This window comes from Danio rerio, chromosome 6 (assembly GCF_049306965.1).
Source record: "Danio rerio strain Tuebingen ecotype United States chromosome 6, GRCz12tu, whole genome shotgun sequence".
NCBI lineage: Eukaryota > Metazoa > Chordata > Actinopteri > Cypriniformes > Danionidae > Danio > Danio rerio.
Genome location: NC_133181.1, coordinates 59,787,501 through 59,815,000, shown reverse-complemented (window position 1 = coordinate 59,815,000; position 27,500 = coordinate 59,787,501). Strand labels below are relative to the sequence as shown.

At 37.6% G+C, this 27,500-nt stretch overlaps 2 protein-coding genes across 5 annotated transcripts in view; one reads left to right on the top strand and one right to left on the bottom strand.

Annotated features, from left to right (window-relative positions):
• The window catches only part of cdh22 (cadherin 22), a 499,150-nt gene that overhangs the window by 14,371 nt on the left and 457,279 nt on the right, over positions 1-27,500 (top strand). For 2 of the 4 annotated variants that reach the window (XR_012408257.1, XM_073954732.1), the window contains exon 1: positions 562-763. The exons of the other annotated variants lie outside the window; for them this stretch is intronic. The gene's annotated coding sequence lies outside the window, so the exon portion shown is untranslated. Of the gene's footprint in view, positions 1-561; positions 764-27,500 lie in introns of those variants that run through there. 4 annotated transcript variants of the gene reach the window in all.
• LOC141386375 (uncharacterized) overlaps positions 1-27,500 on the bottom strand; it is a 506,139-nt gene that overhangs the window by 421,966 nt on the left and 56,673 nt on the right. The window lies entirely within an intron of this gene.

The following is a 27,500-nucleotide window of genomic DNA, read 5'->3' as shown; positions in this document are numbered from 1 at the left end:
TGCAAACGGCGCTGTGAACTCTGTGTCTGCTCTTATTCCTACAACTTTTACATCTTTTTATGGCAGAAATATAGTATGCTAAGCTAAAAAATCTTCCAGTATTCTCAATATATGATAGAAGCTGTTTCTGAATTCAGTAAATGGAGCAATGTCTTTAAAAATCTGTGTAAGATGGTCCACATTCCTTCATCTGTTGCAGTTGCACTTTTTGCAACATTTCTATTGCAATCAGCAGCGTTGCACGGCATTGTTTATTTATTTAATTACTTGTGAAATTAGCCAAATGCAATCAGAATGAGCAATCTTTCCTTTTGCTTTACAGGAAGACTTGCTGTACAAAAACATGTATTTGCAGTGTAAACACCTTGACGTGAAAGAAAAATATGAATGCGCAAACGGAATGAATGAACGCGCCATACATGCGATGTTAAATGATTGATGGATGCATGAAAGGTAAACGAAACAAGGTTCAGGCAAGTGTGCAAACGGCAGCGTGAACTCCGTATCTGCTCTTATTGAGTCAGTTCTGCTCGTCGCCGCATGAGGCTGCGCGCTGCTGTCAGACGCGCGCTGGAGACACGAGCGGATCACGCGCGGCGGAGGAGCGGAGCGCAGCATCGCATCGCATCGCATGGCATCGCGTCTGTCCACAGCTCACACCGCGCCGCATTGAGGATCCTACCCTTTTAGAGGAGCAGCACGAATTACGCGGAACACAGTGCGTAAAACCCACAGCCGAGGCTTCATTGTGACTGCGCTTCAGGTAAAGCTGCTCTCCATAAACTTATGCTTTCACTGAGACTCGTGCATGTGGCAACTCTCGGATTCGTATGTGGAACATGTACTGAGATGTACAATACTGCTGAGGAGGTGTCTGTAAGACGGATAATGTTATATATGGAGGGGAAATACGCGCAACTTGTTGCCGGTAGTTTGTGTCAGAATCGATGAGCGTTTCATCTTCAATGCGTCTTTTGTTTCGCGTTCTGAGGATGATGTGCATTTGCCTGAATGAAAAGTTGAAATAAGTTGGATAGATATTGTACGCACCTTGTGATTTGTTATTAAGACGATCATCCATTGTTTATTATCAGCATCTGCAGATGTAGGCTGAAATCGCAGATTTTCCTAGCGATTTATTTGGTTTATCAAGTCCAAAACGTGGCAGCTGAGCGGTATTTCCCAATACACAGGCTGGGCTTTAGATGTATGTTATATTGTGAATACAGATGTGCACTTTTTGACTAAATTATAGCACTATTGCTACCATTTTACTAGTTAACATACAGTACGCATGAGGAAAAAATAATAAGCTTGACTTGTTTAACCTGATTTCATTATCGATATCAGAGTTTCTGCGTTTTTTCCATTGATCCATGCGTATGGTTCGTGATTTTCCTCATGCTTTATGTTGCTAATAATGTAGAAGTTGAAACTTGAGCAATGTGTTGTCAAGTGAACTTCTGTCTTCATGTGCTTGACTGATCGGTGAACCGAGGCGATCACCTATTGATCAGAATCTAAATCTGCTCAATCAGACTGAAAGTGATTGATTATCGGCGCGATTTACTGGTTTGCTGGATAATTTAGAGCCTCGTCAATAATAATTGTCTAAATGGGCTTCAGTTCTCAACTCGAGCGGCGTGCACACTGAAATATGATGTTTTCCTCTGCATGGACTATTTTATTGCTAGTGCTTTTCAATTTTGTACAATCACTTCAGAGAAATGTGTTGTGTGATAATTACGAACCCATGCGTGACTAAATGTAAATTGAGTTTTTTAGTGCGTAGAACATCTCTAATATTTGGAAACCCACCACAATGACATTATCCTACATGCACAAGAAGGCTTCGCTGTAGTATGTCTTTTGATTATCTGAATTATGTCATGCTTTGGTTGTTGTGTGTGTTTAATGAACCTCATAGTGAATATAAAACAATTTAGATTTAGTCTGTAATTAACTTTCATTACTGGTTAATGCATGCATGCATATTAGGCATGGGTCGGTTTAAGATTCTGAGGGTATGATAACCTTGGATAAAAATAACACGGTTTCACGGTATTGTGATTTCTGCTCTAAAATATATTCTTTTTAAATGTCATATATATATATATATATATATATATATATATATATATATATATATATATATATATATATATATATATATATATAATATTTTAAATATTCTGGTGCAGTAAACATGTCAGGCTAAATAATTCAAATGAATTATTGACTTCTGTTGTCTTTATTAGTTAATTTAAAACGGCATCTTTGAATATCTTTTTTTTTTTTTTTTTAAAGAGGTAAAGTTGATTTTTTATTCGGATATTCAGTCATTCTGCTTAATAATATAATTGCAGAAAAGTATTCTTTGCAAATTGGTAAATCATTTTAGCAGCCAATGACTATCAAAGTACAGCCATGTTTACAGTCAATTAGATAGTGTTAATGTTGTTTTGAAGCCATACTTGCATGCTAATTCTGATTAAATATTAAAATTAGCGTGGTAAACAATATAGAGAAAGTTAAATGAACAAATGTGCAAATATAAAACTAACTTTACCTTAATCCTCTACTTTTAGGAATGGTATTACTGAAAATTTTGGCGGTTTAAAAAACCTTGACTATTCCAAACCGCGGTATAACTCTCATTACTGGATAATGCATGCGTATTAGGCATGGGTCAGTATAAGATTCTGACGGCATGATTAGCTTGGATAAAAATATCACGGTATTGTGATTTTTGCTCTAAAATATATTCTTTTCAAATTTCTGGGTAAAAAAACAACACATTTTACCCCTTTGAAAACAATATATTTAATTTCTTAAAATATGAATTTTTTTTGGTGCAGTAAACATGTCAGGCTAAATAATTGAAATTAATTATTGACTTCTGCTGTCTTCATTAGTTTCAAAAACACAGATTTCTTTACAATTTATAACGGCATCTTTGGAGATCTTTTCTGCTGGAGATACTGTTGTCCTAAAAACAAAAATGTAAATAAAAAAATCTTACATCTACCTATAGAGGTAAAGTTGGTTTTATATTCGGATATTCAGTCATTCTGCTTAATAATATAATTGCAGAAAAGTATTCTTTGCAAATTCTAAATTGGGAAATCATTTTAGCAGCCAATGACTATCAAAGTACAGCCATGTTTACAGTCAATTAGATAGAGTTGATGTTGTTTCAAAGCCATACTTGCATGCTAATTATGATTGAATATTCAAATTAGAGTTGTAAACAATGCAGAGAAAGTTAAATGAACGTATGCGCAAATATAAAACCAACTTTACCTCAATCATCTACCTTGGGAACGGTGTTACAGAAAATGTTGGTGGTTTCAAAAACTTTGATTTTTCCGAACTGCGGTATATCTTTCATTACTGGATAATGCATGCATGCATATTAGGCATGGGTCGGTATAAGATTCTGACGACATGATAACCTTGGATAAAAATATCACAGTATTATGAATAATGCTCTAAAATATATTCTTTTTAAATGTCTTGGTAAAAAATAACCCATTTTTCCCCCTTTTGAAAACAACATATTTTAGTTTTTAAAATATTTATAATATTTTTGGAGCAGTAAACATGTCAGGCTAAATAATCATCGTCTTCTGCTGTCTTCATTAGTTTCAAAAACACAGATTTCTTTACAATTTATATCAGCATCTTTGGAGATCTTTTCTGCTAGAGATACTAAAATCAACAACAACAAAAAATAATAATAATTAAAAAAAATAAAAAAATCTTACATCTACCTATAGAGGTAAAGTTGATTTTATATTCGGATATTCAGACATTCTGCTTAATAAAATAAATGCAGAAAAGTATTCTTTGGCTGCTAATATAATTTCCCAATTTAGAATTTGCTAAGACTATCAAAGTACAACCATGTTTACAGTCAATTAGATAGTGTAGATGTTGTTTTGAAGTCATACTTACCTGTACATGCTAATTCTGATTGAATATTCAAATTAGCATGGTAAACGATAAAGGGAAAGTTAAACGAATGAATGTAAAACCGCGGTATACCTTAAAAAAATATAAAATTTGAAAAAAAAATGATATGCAGTAGTGATTTAGGTGTCAACTTGCTTTATTTTTGCTCTCTTTCTTCAGCTGATGCCTTAATTTGTGCCTTCAAAGTGAATGCTATGTTAGGAAACAGCACAATCCACAGACCCACAGTTCCATGCGTTTGTTTGTGCATGCATGCGAACAGCCTAATAACCTTGTTTCCCCTCTGCATGCTCGCACGTTCTCTTTATCTTGTAGTTTCCAGTAAGAGCAAGGCAGCTTTGACCGCGTGGTACTCATCCACGTCGATAAGTCAACACCTCTAAAGGTTTGTCTCTTGAGCGAGCAAAAGCTTTCATGTCTTCCGCGTGTGTGGGAAAAAACTCAGTTTAGCGTGACAGCGATTCCTCTCTCATCGGCGAAGCGGTGGCTGTTTGCCCCTTGTTGTGTGTCGACATGATCTCAGACTAATCCTCCAGCGTCTCGGCTCTGTTCTCACTGATTATTGTCATTTACCCGGCTCCCCATCGGGCCCCTTGGAGCCCGCGATGGAACTCGATATCCAATCAGCGATTTAGATTATCCAATTAGGTGACTGATGTATGTCCAGAGATGCCTTAAAGCATTGCCTCCCACCCCCTGCGGATTATCCGCGGCTAATGAAACCTGAGTTACGTCAGCGCATTCGTGTAATTATCGCATGCATTTTTAATGCGTATCTTTAATTATAAACAGACCACTGCGATTCATCGACGGCGTCTCGCATTGCATTCCCTTAGATTTCCTGTTGACAGTCCACATGATATGTGATAGCATGCTCCATAACGCGCTCCTGTCCTACATGCATGCTGCAAACTCACATAAACTAATGTGTTATAGATTCGTCTTGATTTATGTTTTGTGACTGGCCGCTGTGTCGCCTTCAGGCCCCCAGGACTCAGAGCCCGGACACGCGGCCCTCTTTGATAGATCGTGTGGAAGAAGCGACGTGCCACGGACAACATTGATTACCTTTTACTGAGTCTGAGTATAAACCTTAGCGCAGCGGGACTGCGAGGGTGGGAGAACGTGATGTATGTTGCCTGAGGGGCGGTGGAGATGACAGATATGGGTTACAAATGAGCCAGGTTTTATGACTCCTGGAAGGACGACCATCAGGCCCGTTTAATTGATCTGGGTCTGGCGCTGGAGTTCGGGGAGCGCCTCTGCAGCTTTGCACCTGCTTAAGGTGCCCGTGCCGCAGACCTCAGCTTAAATTATCTGCTGTGTTACGGTCCCACACCTGCTCCACATCCGCTTTATGCCAAAGGAACACGACCCCCCGTGTTTCCGGCTGCGCTGTCTTCCTGACGGACTGTGTGGGCTTTTCACCCAGTTGCCCACCAAACAACGGCTGCTTTCTCACTGTTGTTGTAAAGCGGAGTGGGCGGTGTGTGTGTGTGGTAAAGTTTCACAGCTCAACTCAATAGTTTTGTTAATATTTATCCATATTAAATAGTTAAATATATTCCATCTTAATTGAATCTTTACATATCTGTGTTTGTTAGTTTCTTGAAAGTGGCGTTTGCATGCAGCGCTCGCTGTATTTTTGTTCTTGCTCAGCAAAACGTGTTTCTTTTGAAGCGAGTATTAGACAGAAAAACACATTATTCATTTATTCTTTTTCTTGTCGGCTTAGTCCCTTTATTAATCCGGGGTCGCCACAGTGGAATGAACGGCCAACTTATCCAGCATGTTTTTTACACAGCTGATGCCCTTCCAGCCCCAACCCATCTCTGGGAACACACACACACACACACACACACACACACACACACACACACTCATACACTACGGACAATTTAGCCTGCCCAAGCCACCTGTACCGCATGTCTTTGGACTGTGTGGGGAAACCGCAGCACTCGGAGGAAACCGACGCAAACGCAGAGAGAACACAGAAACACCAACTGAGCCGAGGATCGAACTTGCAACCTTCTTGTTGTGAAGTGACAGCACTACCTACTGCGCTACTGCCAAAAACACATTAGTATACTGTTTGTCCTTTTACATATATTTATGATCTGTGTATTTACAGTCAAGCCCAAAATTAGTCGTACCCCTGGACAATTCTGACTTCATGTTTTTTGTTTAAATGTAAATAAAAGCATTTTTTTTCCTCCCTGCGTTCGCGTGGGTTTCATTCGGGTGCTCCGGTTTCCCCCACAGTCCAAAGACATGCGGTACAGGTGAATTGGGTAGGCTAAATTGTCCGTAGTGTATGAGTGTGTGTGGGAATGTGTGTGTGGATGTTTCCCAGAGATGGGTTGTGGCTGAAGGGCATCAGCTGCGTAAAAACTTGCTGGATAAGTTGGCGGTTCATTCCGCTGTGGCGACCCCAGATTAATAAAGGGACTAAGCCGACAAGAAAATGAATGGAATGAATGAATGAATGAATGAGCAGCTTGTGTCATGATCAGAAACAAATTCTGGTTGAATAAAAGAAACTTTCAGAATCAGAATTAAGTCAGAATTTGCCAGGGGTATGAATAATTTCTGCTTGACTGTAACAAATACATCTAATATATAAAAGCATGCAATTATAAAAATGCAAAATAAACGTGTATACTTCATCTCAGACTCAGATGTTATATTTTAGTGTATGCTTTTATAAGTTAGAAGTAGGCCTACATGCAGAATTCAGTAGACTTTAAGCACATCATAGATTCTGTTTATTTAATTGTGTAAATGTGTGTAAATGTATATTAGTTCAGTTTTTAAAGTAATTACAGTAATATTATTGACTAATGTGAAAATATTCATATAATTTACTTAAAATACAGTTTGTAAAGTCATATTTTCTGTCTTTTACTTGATTTATTATATAAAAGACTTGAATTGTTCTCCAAATAAAGTGGATCTAACTGGATTTGCATTGTAAACATTAAATAAAAGTTAAAAAGGTATTACTTTTTAGTTCACGTGTTAAGGTTTTAGTTATGATACTCTCAAAATCATTCCACGTAAATCCGCAGAAATGAACAAAATTCTGCACAGTAATGGCAAAAAATGTCTGCAGATTCCGTCTGGCCCTACTTAGCTGTTTTATGTTCAATCCACCTAAATTTGTTAAGTTAACTTACTCAATTTAGGCTGAGACTGCATAAATGAATTGTGTGTAACTTGCATTTTTTACAGCACTGTTGCCCCACAGCAAGAAAGTCGCTGTTTTAAGCCTTGGCTTGGTCAGTTGGCATTTCTGTGTGGAGTTTGCATGTTCTCCCCATGTTGGCGTGGGTTTCCTCCGGGTGCTCAGGTTACTCCCACAGTCCAAACACATGCACTATAGGGGAATTGAATGAGCTAAATTGGCCATTGTGTGTGTGTGTGTGTGTGTGTGTGTGTGTGTGTGTGTGTGTATGTGTGTGTGTATGTGTGTGTGTGTGTGTATGTGTGTTTTTCTTAGTACTGGGTTGCGACTGGAAGGGCATCCGCTGTGACATATGCTGGAATGTCACATATGAAAACATATGCTGGAATGGTTGGTGGTTCAATTCGCTGTGTTGACCTCTGCAATAGAGTGAGCCGAAGGAAAATGAATGAATGTGAAAATGAATTCATAGTTCTCATTGGATTTAATTTTATCCACCGGGAATTGATTAAATGATGAAGAGTTAATATTAGAATGTGGCTTTACCTGATGTTTGCTTCGTTTCCTAATACAACATCTCACTGTAAAATATGCAGGGTTTTACACAATTAATGTTGTCCCAACTCAAATTAATTAGGTTAATTGGTTTTGAAAATTTTAAGTGGATTAAACATGAAATGAACTCAAGCATTGTGTTGTTTCACCTATTTTAAATATGTAGTTTGAGCAAGCAGCATGGAAAAAAAATATATTGTATTCATTCATTCATTTTCCTTTAGCTTAGTTCATTATTTATCAGGGGTCGCCACAGCGGAATGAACCCAGTACTGCAACCCAGTACTGGGAAACACCCATACACGCTCATTCACACACACACACACACGCTCATACACTACAGCCAATTTAGTTTATTCAATTCCCCTATAGCGCATGTGATTAGACTGTTGGGGCACCCGGAGGAAACCCGCAGCAAGATGCAAACTCCACACAGAAATCTCAACTGACCCAGCTGGGACCAATAGTATCTGGATGCAGCCTTTATTATGCAAGCTGAGATTGCATCACTCAACGATGCAATGTCAGACACAATGCACTCAAATGGAGCTAGTGATGTCACAGTGAGGGGTAGGGTTAGGGGAGCCCATTAAAAAGCATTGGATGCAGCCTAGAATGCACTGCACCAGGGGCCTCATGTATCAACGCTGCGTATGCACAAAAACTTTGCGTACGCCAGGTTTCACGCTCAGAATCGCTCACGTTTGAATTTACTAACGATGAACTGAACGTGGGAATGTGCGCAGCTCCACGCCAGCTTCTTGGCTGGCGTACGCAGATTTTTTGTGCGTGTCTGTTTTATTTCCATTGGCGACTCCTAGAGGCAGTTGTGTTAAATTGCACTCTACAAAGTGTCTGAGCCTTGCAATGGCAGCTGTATGAGACGGGTTCATCTAGCAGGTATATAAGGTTTCCATACCATACAGTTGACCAGCCAAACATTAAAGCACAATTTGCAGCGATCGCCGGTTTCCCCAATGTAATCAGAGCGATCTACTGCACGCACATTGCTATAAAGACACCATCTGAAGATGAATTTGCATACGTGAATCAGAAACATTTCCATTCAATAAATGTGCAAATAAAATATGATGCACAAACTTATTAATGATTCCTACTCAGTGGCGTAGCGGACGGGCCCGCAGGGCACGCACCGCGGGGGGGCCCCGTGTAATTAGGGGGCCCCGCGTCGTCGCGATTTTCAGTAATTGAAAATCCGGCAACCGCAATAATCAAACGCTTGGGAACAACTGTGGTCGGAACCAAAGTTCACAGGTCTGTGTTCTCTGAACACCTCTCAAGCGGTGGACTACTTCATTCTGATTGCTTGCCGCCAATGTTGCCAACTTAGCAACTTTTTCACTAGATTTAGTGACTTTTCAGACCCCCCTAGCGACAAATCTAGCGACTTTTTTGTGTGTTATTGGAGATTTTTTTTAGACTGTCATTTGTCTATAACTGTACCGTCCCTACTCTTCTCAACGAGCTGCGTGTGATGCCACCGGCCCCTCCCCCGCCTCACAGCACTGACAGGCGGCCCAGTCAGTCCTCGTACAGCAGCCTCTCCCACCTGCAGCCCGAGAGCAGATCACCCCTCTGCGTACCGACGACAAATGATTTAGCACAGGCAGTGTGAAGGTATTTCCCTTGTACAGTCAAACCGATCTACTTCTACTTTATTTTAACAATTTAATTGGACCGTTTTTTCTTTTCTTGTTCACAATCACAGATATTTTAGTGACAGTTTCTGAACTTGTCTGAGTTTATTACATATGAGAGATTACTGGACATTCACTACACACCTATAATGACATACTGTATTCAAACAGCAATAAATTTAGTTAAATAAACATGCATATATAAAGTGTAGTGCAGTTATAAATATCTCTTTAGTAACATAGGCTGTTAAACAAACAGAAACTGTAGAACGTGATGACGTCAGTGATATGCAAATTGACGTATGACGTATCTCCCCCCCACTTCATCAGGGGGCCCCGTCAGCAATCCCTGCAGGGGGGCCTCCGCATTTTGAGCTACGCCACTGTTCCTACTTGTCTTTCTCGTGATAAATAGTTGGCAAAATCTGATATGTAGCGGGGGGTAAAAGAAGAAAGAGTTCATCAGACGCTGGATTCGAACCGAGTTCATGCTCGAACGTGTAAAAACATGTTGACATGCGTCTTACGAGTTGCGCCACTGAGACTGATATGGGTACTGCAACATTTTACACCTATAAACCACACTATTTCATTTTTAATTCACTCAGTGCGATGTTCAGACCCAACTGTGTTAACCGCATCAGCTAAACTCTCCCACTCTATTTTTTTCTTTTGTTGTTAATTCCAGAGAACAAACTTGCAAATAACACCGCTTTTCTCCGGTCTACCTCGGAAAGGAGCACCTACAATTCACATTCTGTTCAAAGTTTCTCTTTTTGCTTGCTTTTGCCTTTGCTTTTTCGTTGGGTTTTGCCAAAGTAGAGTCATTAGCATATTCATACGGGGGAGGAGGCAGGGAGGGGTTTTCCACGCAAGTCTTCGTACATGAGGCCCCAGGTCTGCATCCAGACCCCCCTCGCTGGGACTCTAACCAGCGACCTTCTTGCTGTGAAGTAACAGTGCTAACCTCTGAGCAACCATGCTGCCAAGATATAATATACATGTATGTATCTTTTTTTTGGAGTGCTGGTTGGCTGTTGATCTGTTTGTAAAGCTCATCCAGTTGCACAGTTCTGCGGAGTGACCTCAGCAAACACAGCAAGTGTTTGAGATGCACAGCAAGTTAGAAGGTGCGCAATTGAATCAGAATGGCTGGATTAACATTCAGGAATGTTGATTCGAACAGAAAATGTGCTTTTTTTAAATCTCATGTTTCATTCAATTCACTCTCAGTCTATTATCTGCAGGGCGTTACGCTTTTAAAATAAAGAAGGCTTTATTAGAGGGAACAACGCAGAGTTTTTACCTTGGACTGGCATCGATGGAGAGCAAGCCGAATAAAACGAAGAGCTGTGTGTGTGTGCTTTCAGGTATAACAGTGATTACGTGCGGGTCAAGTGGCTTTGAAAATGCCATTTATTTATTTATTTTGTTGGAGCACCACAACAATAATTCAATAATTACTGTCATTACTCTGTCAGGCTGTATTAATGTTACTCAGAGAGCGCTACTCTCCAGAATGACTCTTTATTCGAGTATGGAGCACTGAAATATGATTTTGGCATGCGATTGAGTCTCAAAAGGATTGTGCATGCTTAATTATTCATGTTTAGCATGCAGTGGCAGAACACATGATTAGACTTCTGCTTTTAGCTTTTAGGAAATATCGTAGGGAAATATTGAGTGCTCATGGTTTTGTTTTTAGGAATGAAATACACACATGAAACCGAGTGTGTGTGTGTGTGTGTGTGGAGGCGCATGTGTGCATTAGCATGTTATGCTGCATAATATATTTTTTCATTTTGTTTTCCAGAACGAATATCTAATTATTCCTAAATTAATTTACTGTACATTTACTTGAGACTATAGGCATGGGCCGGTATAAGATTCTGACGGTATGATAAAAATGTCCTGGATAAAATGTCCAATGCCTTGGATAAAAATGTCACGGTTTCACGGTTTTGCAGTATTGTGATAACTACTTTAAAATATACTCTTTTAAATGTCTGGGTAAAAAACTAAAACATTTTCCCCTTTGAAGCGCAATATATTTTATTTTAAGAAACATTTATAATATTTTGGAACCGTAAACATGTCAGGCTAAACTATTTATTGACTTCTGCTGTCTTTATTGATTTCAAAAACTGATTGAAATTGATTTATTTTACAATTTAAAAAAGCATCTTTGGAGATCTTTTCTGCTGGAGATAGTGTTGTCTTAAAAAAAGTGGAAAAAAATGTACACATACCCACACATACACATTTAAAACTTTGGCTTTTTCAAACTATGGTATATCTTGAAAACAGTTATCATCCCATGCCTACTTGAGACACAACATGAAATATAATAAGGCTTCATTTCTGGGAGAAAAAAAAAATATATATATCTTTCTTTCTTTCTTTCTTTCTTTTTTTCTTTCTTTCTTTCTTTCTTTCTTTCTTTCTTTCTTTCTTTCTTTCTTTCTTTCTTTCTTTCTTTCTTTCTTTCTTTCTTTCTTTCTTTCTTTATTCTCCTTACTTATTTATTTATTCTGTTTATTTATTTATTTTGTTTATTTATTTATTCTCTGTTTATTTATTTATTTATGCATTTATTTATTATCTTTATTTATTTAATTGCTTATTTTTAATAAATACATAAATAAATAAACAAATAAATAAATTTATTTATTTATTGGCTTTATTTATTTATTTATTTATTTATTCTCTTTATTTATTTATTTATTTATTTATTTATTTATTTATTTATTTATTCTCTTTATTTTCTCTATTAATTAATTTGTTTATTGATTTATTTATGCATTTAAATATTCTCTTTATTTATTTATTTATTTATTTATTCATTCATTCATTCTCTTTATTTATTTATTTTTTATTTATGTATTTAATTATAATCTTTATTTATTTATTTATTTGTTTGTTTGTTTGTTTGTTTGTTTATTTATTCTCTTATTTATTTATTTATGCATTTATTTATCCTTTTCTTTTCCAGAAATCAAGGCTTAAAGGTGCATTAGGTGATTTGCCAAAATGCTATTCGTTAGCATAATATCTTTGAAAAAAACAGTCCCTCCCCTGCTGTCCAAAGCCACGCCTCCTGAAATCATGAATGCGGACTGTGAAGATGACAGCAGACAACCCACTAGATCGTGCCATTCACAAGTTAGAAAACTTTACAGTACTTTATAATACTACAATTCTGAAAAAAAAGACTATTATATCGAGCACATTTTCAGTTGTGTAGCAGCAGAGCTTGTCATAATGTGCAATATTTCATACATACAAGGATCGCTGGTCTCACTCTCTCACAGGCTTTGTCCTAAAGCGACTATTGTATGCTTGGTGATAGTTTGCTGATTGTTGCAATTATCTAATCATGTGGCAATACGATTGCATGCATACCAATATTTTCCTGACACCACAATTTGCAATAATACATTTCTTTAAATATCACGACAACATTTTTTGGAGCCAATCATCACAAAGAGACGCGAAAAAGTGAAATCTGTCAGTTTTGACTGACAGGAGATTGATAAAAATAAACTAATATGAAAGTGACTCGCTCTTCGCAGTTTCAGTGTGCGCTTTAATGTTTTTTTTTCTTCCGCATTGGTCATCCAGTAGGATGTTACCATGGTAATTTAGCTTGGCTGGATGAGTTGGCATTTGTCAGAGGAGACGCAGTAAATGCATGTCTCACACACACGCACTTCTATTATGAGCTGCATCAGACATGAAGAAGGAGAGCTGCTCTGCTTTGTTGCTCCGTCAATGGTCCGTTCATCGCCTGCAGTGCTTCACACACACAAACAATATATATATATATAAATAAGCATATTAACAATAATTAATTTTCACGCCGTTAAGTGGAAAGCAGTAGATTTTGGATGGTAATTAACCAGCACTAAACAGGCTGTGTATAATTGCTTTCCAGTCCCAGAGGATATTTGTGTTGCTCAAAGGTGAATCTTCATGCAACTTCTGTTTCAAATGCGCCTCTTAAAGGGACAGTTCACACAAAAGTGAACATTCAGTCATCATGTATTCATCAATCAGTTTTAGCCAGAAACATGTTTAGGTTTCTTTATTCTGTTGAACGCAAAAGAAGATATTTAGAAAAATGCTGAAAAATAGTAACCATTGACTTCTATAGTATTTGTCTGTTTTTCAATACCAAGTGAAGAGTTCAGATGCAAAATCCTCTAAATCCATCAGACCTCTTTTCTTGTGTATGAGCATTTTCTATCAGGCCCCTCTGCTTTAGTTCAGAAGATTCATTTTATATGTAATGATAAGGTTACTAGCTGGTAAATATATATATATATATATATATATATATATATATATATATATATATATATATATATATATATATATATATATATATATATATATATATATTATTATTATTATTATTATTATTATTATTATATATTTATTATAAGATTTTTTTTTTTTTTTCAAAAATGTCCCTTTAGACAATTTTTAACATATGCAAATTCATCTTCAGATGGTGTCTTTATAGCAATGTGCTTGCAGTAGATAGCTCAGATTACATTGGGAAAACCGGCGACCGCTGCAAATTGCGCTTTAATGTTTGGCTGGTCAACTGTATGGTTTGGAAACCTTATATACCTGCTAGATCAGGGGTCAGCAACCCGCGGCTCTAGAGCCGCATGCGGCTCTTTAGCGCTGCCCTTGTGGCTCCCTGAAGCTTTTTCAAAAATGTTCAAAAAGATGGGGAAGGTTAGTATATATTTTTGTTTTAATATGATTTCTATAGGAGGACAAACATTTTTAACGTTTTCAAATGCTGTGAAAGTGTGTAGAATTAATATTTAATTTCAACATTTCAGTCAACGAAGATTTGTGTCATAGCCTGCGACACAGGTTTCTTTCAGCAGGGAGGGATGCCAGGCAGGTGACTGTTGTAAACAATTCGGGAGATAATAAAGCATGGAAAACCGTTCACAGATGGTGACCAACCACTTGATTTCAGTGGCTATTTAATCATGAAGGCTCATTATGTATTTGTAGCCAACTTAGTCATTTTCATAGTAGGCTAATATAGCTAATATATATACACATACAGCATGTGTTTCCTTCATTATAAGGCTTATATAAGGCTTTACATTTTTGCGGCTCCAAACATATTTGTTTTTTGGTCCAATATGGCTCTTTCAACATTTTGGGTTGCCGACCCCTGTGCTAGATGAACCCGTCTCATACAGCTGCCATTGCACGGCTCAAAGACACTTTGTAGAGAGCAATTTAACACAACTGCCTCTAGGAGTCGCCAATGGAAATAAAACAGACATGCACAAAAAATCTGCGTACGCCAGCCATGATGTTGGCGTGGAGCTGTGCACATTCTGACGTTCATTCCATCATAAGTAAATTCAAACGTGAGCGATTCTGAGCGTGAAACCTGGCGAACGCAAAGTTTTTGTGCGTACGCAGCGTTGATACATGAGGCCCCTGAGCTTCACAAGTTTACACTTGTCGTCACCTGTCGTGTGTCCTCGACAAAAGGGGCAGAGCACATCTTGGAATTTTATCTGTGCTTGGCAATATGTGAACTTTAAATTGGAACAGCACAACGTTGATGGTTGATGACGTTTCACGAGGACGCAAGTACAGACCAGAACTCATATTGAGAAACAGCCTTCGTTTTTTTTTTTCTGTGGAAATCATTTGTTTATTCATTTTCTTGTCGGCTTAGTCCCTTTATTAATGCAGGGTCGCCACAGCGGAATGAACCACCAACTTATCCAGCACGTTTTTACGCAGCGGGTGCCCTTCCAGCCGCAACCCATCTTTGGGAAACATCCACACACACACTCATACACTATGGACAATTTAGCCTACCCAATTCACCTGTACCGCATGTCTTTGGACTGTGGGGGGAAACCGGAGCACCCTGAGGAAACCCACGCAAACGCAGGGAAAACATGCAAACTCCACACAGAAACGCCGACTGAGCCGAGGTTCAAACCAGCGACCTTCTTGCTGTGAGTCGACAGCACTATGTACTGCGCCACTACGTCGCCTCTGTGGAAATCAATACAGGTTAAAAAAAATTGTGTTCAGCAGAAGAAATAAACCTTTAAAGAGCCTATATTATGGGTTTTTGAAAATGCCCTTCCATGTAGTGTGTAACACACCTCTAAGTGAAGGGAAATATCCAGCTAAGGCATAAATCTGTATGTGTACAGTGTTTAAAATTGTTGATACATCTATAAGAGTCGACTCATAGTGCTTCAAACGAGTTGCATTTATAACGAGTCATTAGGTGTTTCGCCATGACGTACTAACGAAACCAAGTTATTCACGTGCACGCGCAAACCCGGGAGATTTCAAACCTGCGGCCCCGCCCTCTGACACAGAAACCCACACACACACCCATAAACATGCCGGTCGATTGAAGTCACACTGCAGATGGATATTATTGAGTCTCTACTCAAAGATGAAACCTCAGCATAAGCCCAGCTTTAAGCAGTTGGAAACTTCTGGAAACTACATGCTACAAAGAATACTTCGTTTGTTAAAGGAAGGATCAGTAAAGACTGGACATGTCAGGACATGGATAAGTTTCTTCCTCCAGTTCTCAAGTGTAAGTACGTGCGATTAAAGTTGTTGCCTCGTTGACTTTAGCTTGCAAATGTATTTAGTTGTGATTTATTACTTGTAACCGTGTGTACTGTCTCAGGTTTACTCACTATATTCTCATATTGCATTTTGCGTGTATACACTCTAACTACGTCTATATTGTTGATTAGCTGCTGGGCATTTCACTCTGTCTGTCGCAAAAGGCAGTTAGTGTCGACCAATCGCGACAGACTGTCATCGGTCCAATCAGCGCAGATTAGCTTCGCGCTAAGGAGGGGTTTGGGAACAAATGAATCACTGGACGATTCATACGGGAGTCCGCTGGGATAATTAGGTAAAAATAAATGCAGATTATAAGACCATGAAAGTGTTGACCCTATTTCATGTATAATATGGGCTCTTTAAAATGAATTGAGACAATGAGTACATTTTAGGTTGAACTACCCCTCTAAATTGATTCACATGAAATAATATATGCTAGTGCATGGTAAATCTTGGCAGATTTTAAAGAGTTCATATTGAGATTTCTTTGCATGTTGTTTGGCATCTTGGTAAATCAGAGCACAGTTTCAAACACTAAAGATCTTTTCTAAAGCTCTAGACAGGATACATGTGAGATTTCTGGGCTCTTGTTCACAGACAATCCTCTGAGAATCCTGAGATTTCAACAAAAGCCTCTTCATTTAATCTCAGCGCTGTCTAGGAAATATGTCAAGTCAAGTCAAATTTATTTCAGAGCTCATTTCCCAATACCCACTGCTTCAAAGCTGCTTTACACAAAACCATGATGCTAATGTTTATAACGTTCTTGTGCGTTATACTGTAGCACTGGAGCTTGAGGATGGTGTAGCATACTGTATATTATTTAAAGTTTATCATGTTATCAAAACTTGCCTGTTGACTTAGAATGGTGAAGAAACTCATAGACTGCCATTATAAAGGTCTCCGATTGAAAACTTTGTTGCATCATCAACTGTCAGCCGGCCAATTTAGTTTATTCAATTCCCCTGTAGTGCATGTGTTTGGACTGTTAGGGAAACCAGAGCACCCGGAGGAAACCCACGCCAACACTAGGAGAACATGCAAACTCCACACAGAAATGCCAACTGGTCCAGCCAGTACTCGAACCAGCTATCTTCTTGCTCTGAGGCCACAGTGCTAACCACTAAGCCACCATGCCGCCCGCTTTACTTAGAATCAAAACAAATAAAATTTTCTAATAAGTTATTTTAAGCAATCACTATTTTTTGGTAAACAAACAAACAAACAAACAAACAAACAAACAAACAAACAAACAACAAGCCCTTTAAATTTATTGTAATCTGCATAAAATGTTATCAGACTTTTGTAGAATAAAACAATCTTTACATGAATCCATACCTAAAATCAGAATGTCCAAAAAAAGCGGTCTTGATCTGTATCTGTATGCGCAGTTGAAGTAAGAATTGTTCGCACCCTTTTAATATCTATTCTTTTTTTTAAAATATATTTCCCAAATGATGTTTAACAGAGTTAAGAAATTTTCACAGTATGTCTGATAATATTTTTTCTTCTTTGGAGAAAATCTTATTTGTTTTATTTCGGCTAGAATAAAAACAGTTATTAATTTAATAATTCAGGGGGGCTAATAATTCTGACTTCAGCCATACATTCAAAGAATATTTATTATGTTAAATAAATGTCATTTTTTTATTATTTTAATTTTTTTTTTTAATTAAAAAAATTCACAGTGTTTCCTATTATTAAACATAATATATAATACATTAAACATATATAATTATATAAACATAAATTGGTCAATATTATTAGGCCCATTTATTTTATTACAATCATTTAACCCTTTGATTGCCCCTCTACCAAACAGTTGACCATGTTTTTTTATTTTTTTTTATTTAAATAATGCTTTACACACTGCATTGCTGGTTTACAAAAAAAAAAAAAGTTAAATAAAAATCTGAAACATTTAATGGCATACTTCAAAAATAAAGGTGATTTAGTATTCAAAAATGTTTCATTTTGAATATTTTTTAAAATAAATTGGTCTTACACTTTTATTTTCAGATTTTTTTTATAGTATATTAAGCCTGGTACTTTTACCATAAACCAACGTATCAACCATTCGGTAGAGGCTGATATTTTCGATATTATGGGATGTGTTAAATTACGAGTGTGTTAACTGGAATGGGCGAACCTGAGAATTGACAGAGAGAGAGGGAACGAGCGACTGAGATAAAGAGAGAGAGAGAGAGCGCACACACACACACACACACAAGCAAAACAAACAGGCATATATATGACTGTAACAGTTACCAACATTATTGATTTGAATATGTGTGTGGCAGAACAGTATATAACTAAAATTAATGTAAAGAAATGATTATAATTGACATGTCATCAACGGGATTCGAACTCAAGTCATAAGGTTCTGCACAAGTATCAATCGACCGATCTAACTGAGCTACTCCACAGGCTGGGGTCGGTTTTGATAACTTTATCAGTCAACATATGCCGTGCTTTGATTGTTTCCATGCACTTGCGTTTACATGTTTCTACACACTCTCACGCTGATATTTCCTCAGAATAGCTCTGATATGTTTTATTGCAGTTGGTCAAACCATGATTTATATAGTTGTAGACTCGTGGTGACCTGTGTCTGCAAAGTCACACACAAGCTGATATTTCCCGGTGTGTGGTACATTCCGGGTCACTCCCAGTGTGTGGTACATTCCCTTTCCGTAAGGATTCTGTAATTGTAAATTTGTTTCGTCCTTGGTAAAAGGTTTTTTCCTATGTAATTGTGTCTGATGATAGGGAAAAATGTTTTTCGAAATGTAAATTTGTCTCGAGATTTGTAAAAGTGTTTCACACTTTGTAATGTTGTTTTGCACTTCCCGGCCTCCGTAGCATCTTGCAAAACAGCTAGTAAAATAGCATAGATATATACATTAGATGTCGCCTACCCTGTTATTGTCTATTGGAAGGAATGCGTCAATAGAGCCGCCATGTTGGTACAGGGTAGCGCTCCATTGAAATGAATGCGGGACCAAGGTACAGTGGAGGACTGTGGCCATCCAAAGCCAGAGATATACACATATACACATATATCTATGATCGGGAGTGTTCCTGGATGTTAGTATGCCATTTTTTTTTTTTATTACGAAAATTATAATTTTACATCACTTTTCTACATTGATGGATCAGTGACCGCACGGGCATTGCTGACAAATAGCTTGTGTTTGTGTGTATGGAAATGTACTATTCACCCTGCCTGTTTAATTTGATCGGATCAGTGTGCTGAAACACAGCTCCTCTCGTGCTTTCACTTCTCATACTGACAGAGGGAGCGATTCGTTTGTGAATGAATCTCCGTTATGAACGACTCGATCACTAGCTGACAATAAAACTTAATAAAATTTATTTTGCGTTGTTTGCTGATTTTATTCAACAAAACTAGCATAAGCCGAGTGTTTAATGCGAGTTAGAGTTACTTTGACTTATAGTGAATGCAGTAACTGCATTATCATTAATAACGCTACTGATTAGCACAAAAGTTCAGAACATACAGAAACGTAAAAAACGTAATATTACCTATGAAATGTTCTGCCTTTGTGCTTTGTTTTCTTTGTTTGCTTGTTACTACACCCGTAGACAGCGCTAAAGTCCCGCATCTTCACGTAATAACACTGTCTTGAGTAGTGCGGTTGAATGACATTTGTCCTGGGAGCACTGTACCAATGTGGCGGCGCTATTGACGCATGCTCAGGGTCCCTATGCGATAGCTAGTGTATCAATGGTAAAATAGTATGTGATCAACATGGCAAAAATAAAATTAATTGGTAATTAAAATTATAATGTTTAAAAATGCATTGAAAAAAAATATCTCTGTTAAAACAACAATTGGGAAATATCTGAAATGTAATTAAAATCTCACTAATAGTTTTAAGCTAGTCAACAACTGTACACTGTAAAAAGTGATTATTTACTTTGAACGTGAGTAAACCCGTTGGCTTAAAAGCCTTAAGTTGATTTCACTTCAAGTCAGTAAACCGTTGACTTAACTTTTAAAATTATGCACATAGTTTGATTACATAATAATTCTAAGGCAAAGAGTTTAGTGTATGGGTGTTTCCCAGTACTGGGTTGCATCTGGAAGGGCATCCGTTGCATGAAACATATGCTGGATAAGTTGGCGGTCCATTCCACTGTGGCTACCCCTGACGAATAAAGGGACTAAGCTGAAAAGAAAATGAATGAATGTATGAGTTTACTCTCTCATTTTAAGTACAGTCAATTAATCGTTCTTACAGTATATAGATAGATTCTCTCTCAGCTGGTGGTTCTGTTTGCTGTTAAACTCTTCCCCACATCATTATGTGCTGATTTTGAAGCACTGCAGAGTGCTGTGGTCTGGTTTCCTCTGTGGTCACTGTGGGCTGGAGCGGGTCAGCTGTAGCTGCAGGCGTTTCTCTGATAATCCAAAGACTCTACTGGAGTTGCATGTGTTACTGCGTTCCCCGTCCAGGACTTGCTGCTCGCTGTAACTCTCTGAAAAATGATCAAGCTTTACACACGCAGATTCAGTCGTATTCAGGCCCACTGAAAGCATCAACTCCCAACTGAATAGGGTATATGCAGAAGGACTTTTAATTTGCAGTAACTCAGTTTAAGCGATTCCGTTGAACTGTATGCCATTACAAAATTATAAATAAATGCATCCAGACATTTGAAAGAAGTAAACAAATAAAAATATTAAAAATAAAAAATTATTATAAAGACATTTTAAATAAATAAATGCATCCAGACATTTGAAAGAAGTAAACAAATAAAAATATTTAAAATAAAAAAAACATTATAAATAAATAGACATTTAAAATAAATAAGTAAATAAATACTTAAATACTTAAATAAATAAATAAATAAATAAATAAATAAATAAATAAATAAATAAATAAATAAATAAATAAATAAATGCAGACATTTGAAATAAGTAAACAAATAAAAATATTAAAAATAACAAAAACATTATAAATAAATAAAGACATTTAAAATAAATAAATAAATAAATACTTATGAATAAATAAATAAATAAATAAATAAATAAATAAATAAATGCAGACATTTGAAATAAGTAAACAAATAAAAATATATAAAAAACATTGTAATAAAAGACAGTTTAAATAAATAAATAAATACAGACATTTTAAATAAGAAAACAAATAAAAGCATTTAAAAAGCCATTTTAAATAAAATTAAATCATAATAATATTTAGAACTGTTAGACATTAAACTTAAAAACCCACAAGAATCTGACTTGCAAAATAATTTAAATTATGAATTCGACATATTTTATTAAATAAAAAACTATCAATGGAAAATGTGATTAGGAGGAGTGAAAAAAAATTTAATTGTAAGATGCAAAACCTTAAAATCAAAAAAAAAAAAAAAATATCCGATTTCTGTAAAAAAATCTAAAATCTGCAACTTTAATTCTATAGAAAATTACATTTCTGGGAAGTAAAACTCAGTATTGCACATAAAAAATAGATTTGGAGGAGTAAAACAAACAAAAAAATAAGGAAATACATTTTGAGATGGTGATACAGTGTGGTCGGTGGTTAGCACTGTCGCTTCACAGCAAGAAAGTTGCTGGTTTGAGTCCTGGCTGGGTCAGTTAGCATTTCTGTGTGGAGTTAGCATGTTCTCCCCGTGTTCGCGTGTGTTTCCTCCGGGTGCTCACGTATCTCCCACAAGTCCAAACACATGCGCTATAGGTAAATTTAATAAATGAAATTGGTCATAGTGTATGAGTGTGGACCACTGCATAAAACAAAGGTTGGATAAGTTGGCGGTTCATTCCGCTGTGGCTACTCCTGATTAGTAAAGACACTAAGCCAAAGGAAAATAAATGAATAAATGTAAATGGTGAGATGTAAAACTCGTGAATGTGAAACCTACACAAAAATGTGCATTCTGTAAGAGATTCTGTATTCTGAATATTTAATCCTTTAATCAAAATTGCACACAAAAATCAGGTTTTGAGGTGTAAAAATGAAGTAAAACCCCAAAAACACACACACACACAAAAAATCTGATCAGAGTTGTGATATGAGCAAGTCAAAATTATGAGCTCTAAGCATAACACAGTCTGAATTGTGAGATATGAGCTTGCAGTCGTGAGAAAGAGCAAAAGAAAAATAAATGTGAATGATATGATTGTTTTTGTTGAGTTATTGGTCGTTGTTCACCTCTATATTTCCTGAGCATGTCGTTATTACTGAAGTCATTCATATTTGATTATGGCTATTGTGGACGGATGGTGGATTTCCAATCTCTGCCAATGTGTGTTGACTTTGGTGGAGCCGCTGTTTCTACATCAGTTTTGATCAGATCCACTGACGGGCCTTTCTGGACCCCAACGTTTCGGCCAGTCGATGACCCCTCGACCAGCTGCTCTTCACACACACATAAAACTGGCTTCATTCGGCCGCTGGAGTGTGAAATAATGACTGTATTACTCACTATATGAGTCAGCCTCTCAATTTGAGCCAGGACTTTTTGCACCCAAAACTAGACCTGAATAATGGTGAGGAAGACACGTACACTGCTGGGCAAAACAGAAAACAAAATTGAGTCTGTAAAAAATAAATAAAATAACTTGTTGAATTTTATATTATATACTTTTGGTCCGTTTAAAAGCGTTTTTTGGGAAAACAATTTAAAAGATAAATAGTAGACATTACTTAAATAAAAGCATACCTATACATGTACCTACATATGTGCATAAATATCTGATACTAACTTGGTTTATTTACTTATTTTTATTGGTTTATTTTAGATATTTTTATTTATAAGACTATGACGGTTGTACTTTGCATTTCTTAAAAATACTTAACTTTTTTCTCAATACAGCATGCATAAATGAATTTAACATTAAATTATTTATCATGAGAATTAAGCTAAATATTCACCTTGATGGTGTATTAGTAAGAAAAAATGCATTTATTAGTTAATTACAGAAATAATTTTCATGAATGATTTAATATTAATTTAACATTGATTTAATATTTATTTACTGTTGAATATATGGTTAAAAATAAACATCTTTCTAACTAAGCTAACCAACCAGCCAGCCAACCTAAAGAAATGCATTTATTAATAAAAACTGAATCAGAATAAAGAGGCAAATTTCAAAATTCCACAAAAAAACTGAAAGATTACAAGATTTAAAATTCTGCACAAAAAGTTGAAACTGGAAGATTTTAAACCCAGAATTGCACAAAATAAGCAACTAACCAACCAACCCAAACAGACCTAACCAACCACACTAACCAAACCAAACCAACCCTGGTCAATCCAACAAACCAACCAACCCAACCCAAGCAACCTAACCAACTCACCCAACCAACCCGAACAGACCTAACCAACAACATCAACCACACCAACCAAAACTACCCTACTCAGCCCAACCAATTCTTCCCAACCCAACCAACTTAACCAAATCAATCAATCAACCAACCTACCTAACCAACAACATCAACCCAACCAACCAATTCCTCCCAACCCAACCAAACTCAACCCAACCAACTTAACCTATAAAACATACCCTAGTCAACCCAACCAACCGAACCAACCAACCTGACTGACTAAAGACTGAACCAATGTAACCAACCAACTTGTACATACCTAACCCACTACATCAACTACACTAACCAAATCACACCAACCAAAGTGAAAGTAACCCTAACCAATCAACGCAATCCAAGCAAACTAACCAACTTACCCAACCATCTCGAACAGACCTAACCAACAACATCAATCAACCCAACCAATCCTTCCCGACCCCAACCAACTCAACCAACCTACCTAACCAACAACATCAACCACACCAACCAAAGCTACCCAAGTCAACCAACCAACCAATTTCTCCCAACCAACTTAACCAACCTACCCAACCAACCCGAACAGACCTAACAAACCACATCAACCAAACCACACCAACCAACCAACCTACCCAAACAACCCAAAAGACTGAACCAACCAACCACACCCAATCCAACCAACTTAATCAACCAATCCAAGACTGAACCAACCCAACCAACCAACCTTTCCAGCCAACCTGAACAAACCTAACCAACAACATCAACCAACCCAACCAATCCTTCCCAACCCAACCAACTTAACCAACCTACCCAACCAACCTGAACAGACCTAACCAACAACGTCAACTTAACCAACCAACCCAAACAGACCTAACAAACCACACCAACCAACCAACCAACCAACCAACCTACCCAAACAACCCAAAATACTGAACCAACCAACCACACCCAATCCAACCAACTTAATCAACCAATCCAAGACTGAACCAACCTAACCAACCAACTTTTCCAGCCAACCTGAACAGACCTAACCAACAACATCAACCAACCCAACCAATCCTTCCCAACCCAACCAACTTAACCAACCTACCCAACCAACCCGAACAAACCTAACCAACAACATCAACCAACCCAACCAATCCTTCCCAACCCAACCAACCCGAACAGACCTAACAAACCACACCAACCAACCAACCAACCTACCCAAACAACCCAAAAGACTGAACCAACCAACCACACCCAATCCAACCAACTTAATCAACCAATCCAAGACTGAACCAACCTAACCAACCAACCAACCAACCAACCATTCCAGCCAACCTGAACAGACCTAACCAACAACATCAACCAACCCAACCAATCCTTCCCAACCCAACCAACTTAACCAACCTACCCAACCAACCCGAACAGACCTAACAAACCACACAAACCAACCAACCAACTAACCAACCAACCAACCAACCAACCCAAAAGACTGAACCAACCACACCCAATCCAACCAACTTAATCAACCAATCTAAGACTGAACCAACCTAACCAACCAACCATTCCAGCCAACCTGAACAGACCTAACCAACAACATCAACCAACCCAACCAATCCTTCCCAAGCTAACCAACTTACCCAACCTTTCCAGCCAACCTGAACAGACCTAACCAACCACACCAACCAAACCGCAACAACCAACCAAACGACTGTATTAAATACAGACATAATGACTTTCATTAATTAATATTTACTTGTATTTATTACTATTATTTATTTATTGTACATGTTAAACTTAACCACTTAACCTAACTAAACTTAAAGTGGTCCAAGCACCATACAGCACACGAACTACATACAGGTGATTACTAAAATCAACACCCAGTGAATGTATGTTTCATAATAAATGACCCATTTCCCTTATAAAATGACATGTGAGCAGCAGTGATTGCTGTTGCATGTTGTTTTGATCAGTCTCTCTCTGACATTCACCCATCTATACACTGTTCCTGCAGAAAAACACAGCATCTGGTGACATTATTGCAGATATATCGAGGCTTTCCATGCCACGTTGAGCGCTGACTGGAGGACGGCAGTGTTTCAGTGACAGTGTGCAGTTTATCTCTGACAGTGTGTGTGTGTGTGTGTGTGTGTGTGTGTGTGTGTGTGTGTGATAGACTAGCAGAATGAAGGTGGCATAAAAGAAAGATAGAGAAAGAGCGCGTTTTCCTGCTGTCAGATGGTGTGACTCCAGTGGGCTGATGGTCTGCAGCTCAGGTAAAGTTAAAAGCTCAAATAATTCCGGCAAAACTGCTCTGCAATGGAAGAAAGCACTGCTGATAGGAACCAAAAATGCACAGATCTCTTTGATATGACAGCTGACTCTCTGAAATGTGTCTGTGTTATCTATGGAAGCTTAATGCTGCTATGGAATAAAAATAAAAGATGATTGCTATTTCTTTTTTATCTTGCCTTTTTGACTTTCTCACAATGCTGCGGTTATATCGCACTGTTCTGACTTTTTGTTGTTGCAGAGATCAAAATTGAGATATCTATAGTGTACCGGTTGCAAGATTCAATCTTATAAATGCGAGATGTTGTAAAATATGAATCTAAGATAACCTAAAATAGTTTTTTACATGTATTATGGTGTCGTTTTATGAGGAGTTCTGTTTAGAGGGGAGAAACTGTGAAACTCAATGTCAATATTGTGAGGCTGAATTGTAAAGGCTTAGATGTGAAACTATAACTCTGCAAAACTTACTTTTGTAAGAGAATTTACACTCAGTCAGGAAAAAAAATCAGAATTGAAATGTAAAAATGTTAAAAAAAGGAAACAACAGCTAAAATATTTGATCTAAAACTGAAATATTACGAGAAATAAAACTCTGAACTCTAGTAAAACATAAATAAACACAAAAAATAAGTTAATAATAATAATTAATAACAATTCCTTACATTTATATAGCACTTTTCTGGACACTCAAAGCGCCTCCTCATCCACCACCAGTGTGCAGCATCTGGATGACACGACGGCAGCCATTTTTAGCCAGACCGCACACCACACACCAGCTGATTGGTGGAGAGGAGACCGTGTGATGAAGCCAATTATGATATGGGGAGGGTTAGGAGGCCATGATGGATTGAGGCCAGGGGGCAAATTTGACCTGGATGCCGAGGTTAAACCCCTACATTTTTTCGAAGGACATCCTGGGATTTTTAATGACCACAGAGACTCAGGACCTCGGTTTAACGTCTCATCAGAAACACGGCGCTCACTGAGCAGTATAGAGTCCCCGTCGCTATACTGGGGCATTTGGACCCACACAGTTTGCAGGGTGGGTGCCCGCTGCTGGCCTCACAAACACCACTTCCGGCAGCAACCTAGCTTTCCCATGTGGTCTCCAATCCAGGTACTGAACGGGCACAGCCCTGCTTAGCTTCAGTGGGTGACTATGTGAGAGTTGTAGAGAGCTAGCTGTTCAACTCATTAGCTGTTCCTGATGACAAACTATTGTGAAGTCAAATAATTCTTCTGTGTAAGAAATTGAACATTATTTACCCTATTTAATCTGGTCAAACAGTTCTCAGCATCAAAAGTGGCAGGACTACAAACGTACTATACATTTGCTAATAATTTTGTAAAATTGTTCAGTTTCGTATACATGGACTGATCGTTTCACTTAAGAAGGCCTTAGTGTGTCACCAGGAGCCATGGCTTTTGATTTGAATTTGTTTATACAGTGGGGAAAATAAGTATTGTAAGGGTGTCCACAGGGTGTTAAAAAGTATTAGAAGTTGATAAATTAACTATGAGAAAATTAAGGCCCTTAAAAGTTATTAAAAAGTCTTAATCGCAGATACTAGAACCTGCCTTTATGCATGCGCGACATTGTAAATTGTATGTGTAATGGAGGCCAGCTAGTAAGTGCTGTGCAGGTAAACCTCACTCCTCTGACATCTAAAGGTGCTCTAGCAGCAGACGCTAGAGGCCATGGTCTTTATCCTCCTTAGTAGAGCAATCGACTCCCATGCGGAAGGTCGCCGGTTCGATACCAGCTCGGAGCGGGTTGGGTTGTGTAGGACTGGCAGGGTATTATTGGTGCCGTGACCCGGATGGAAGTGAGGTTTAGGGGGTGAGTGTAACGGAGGCCAA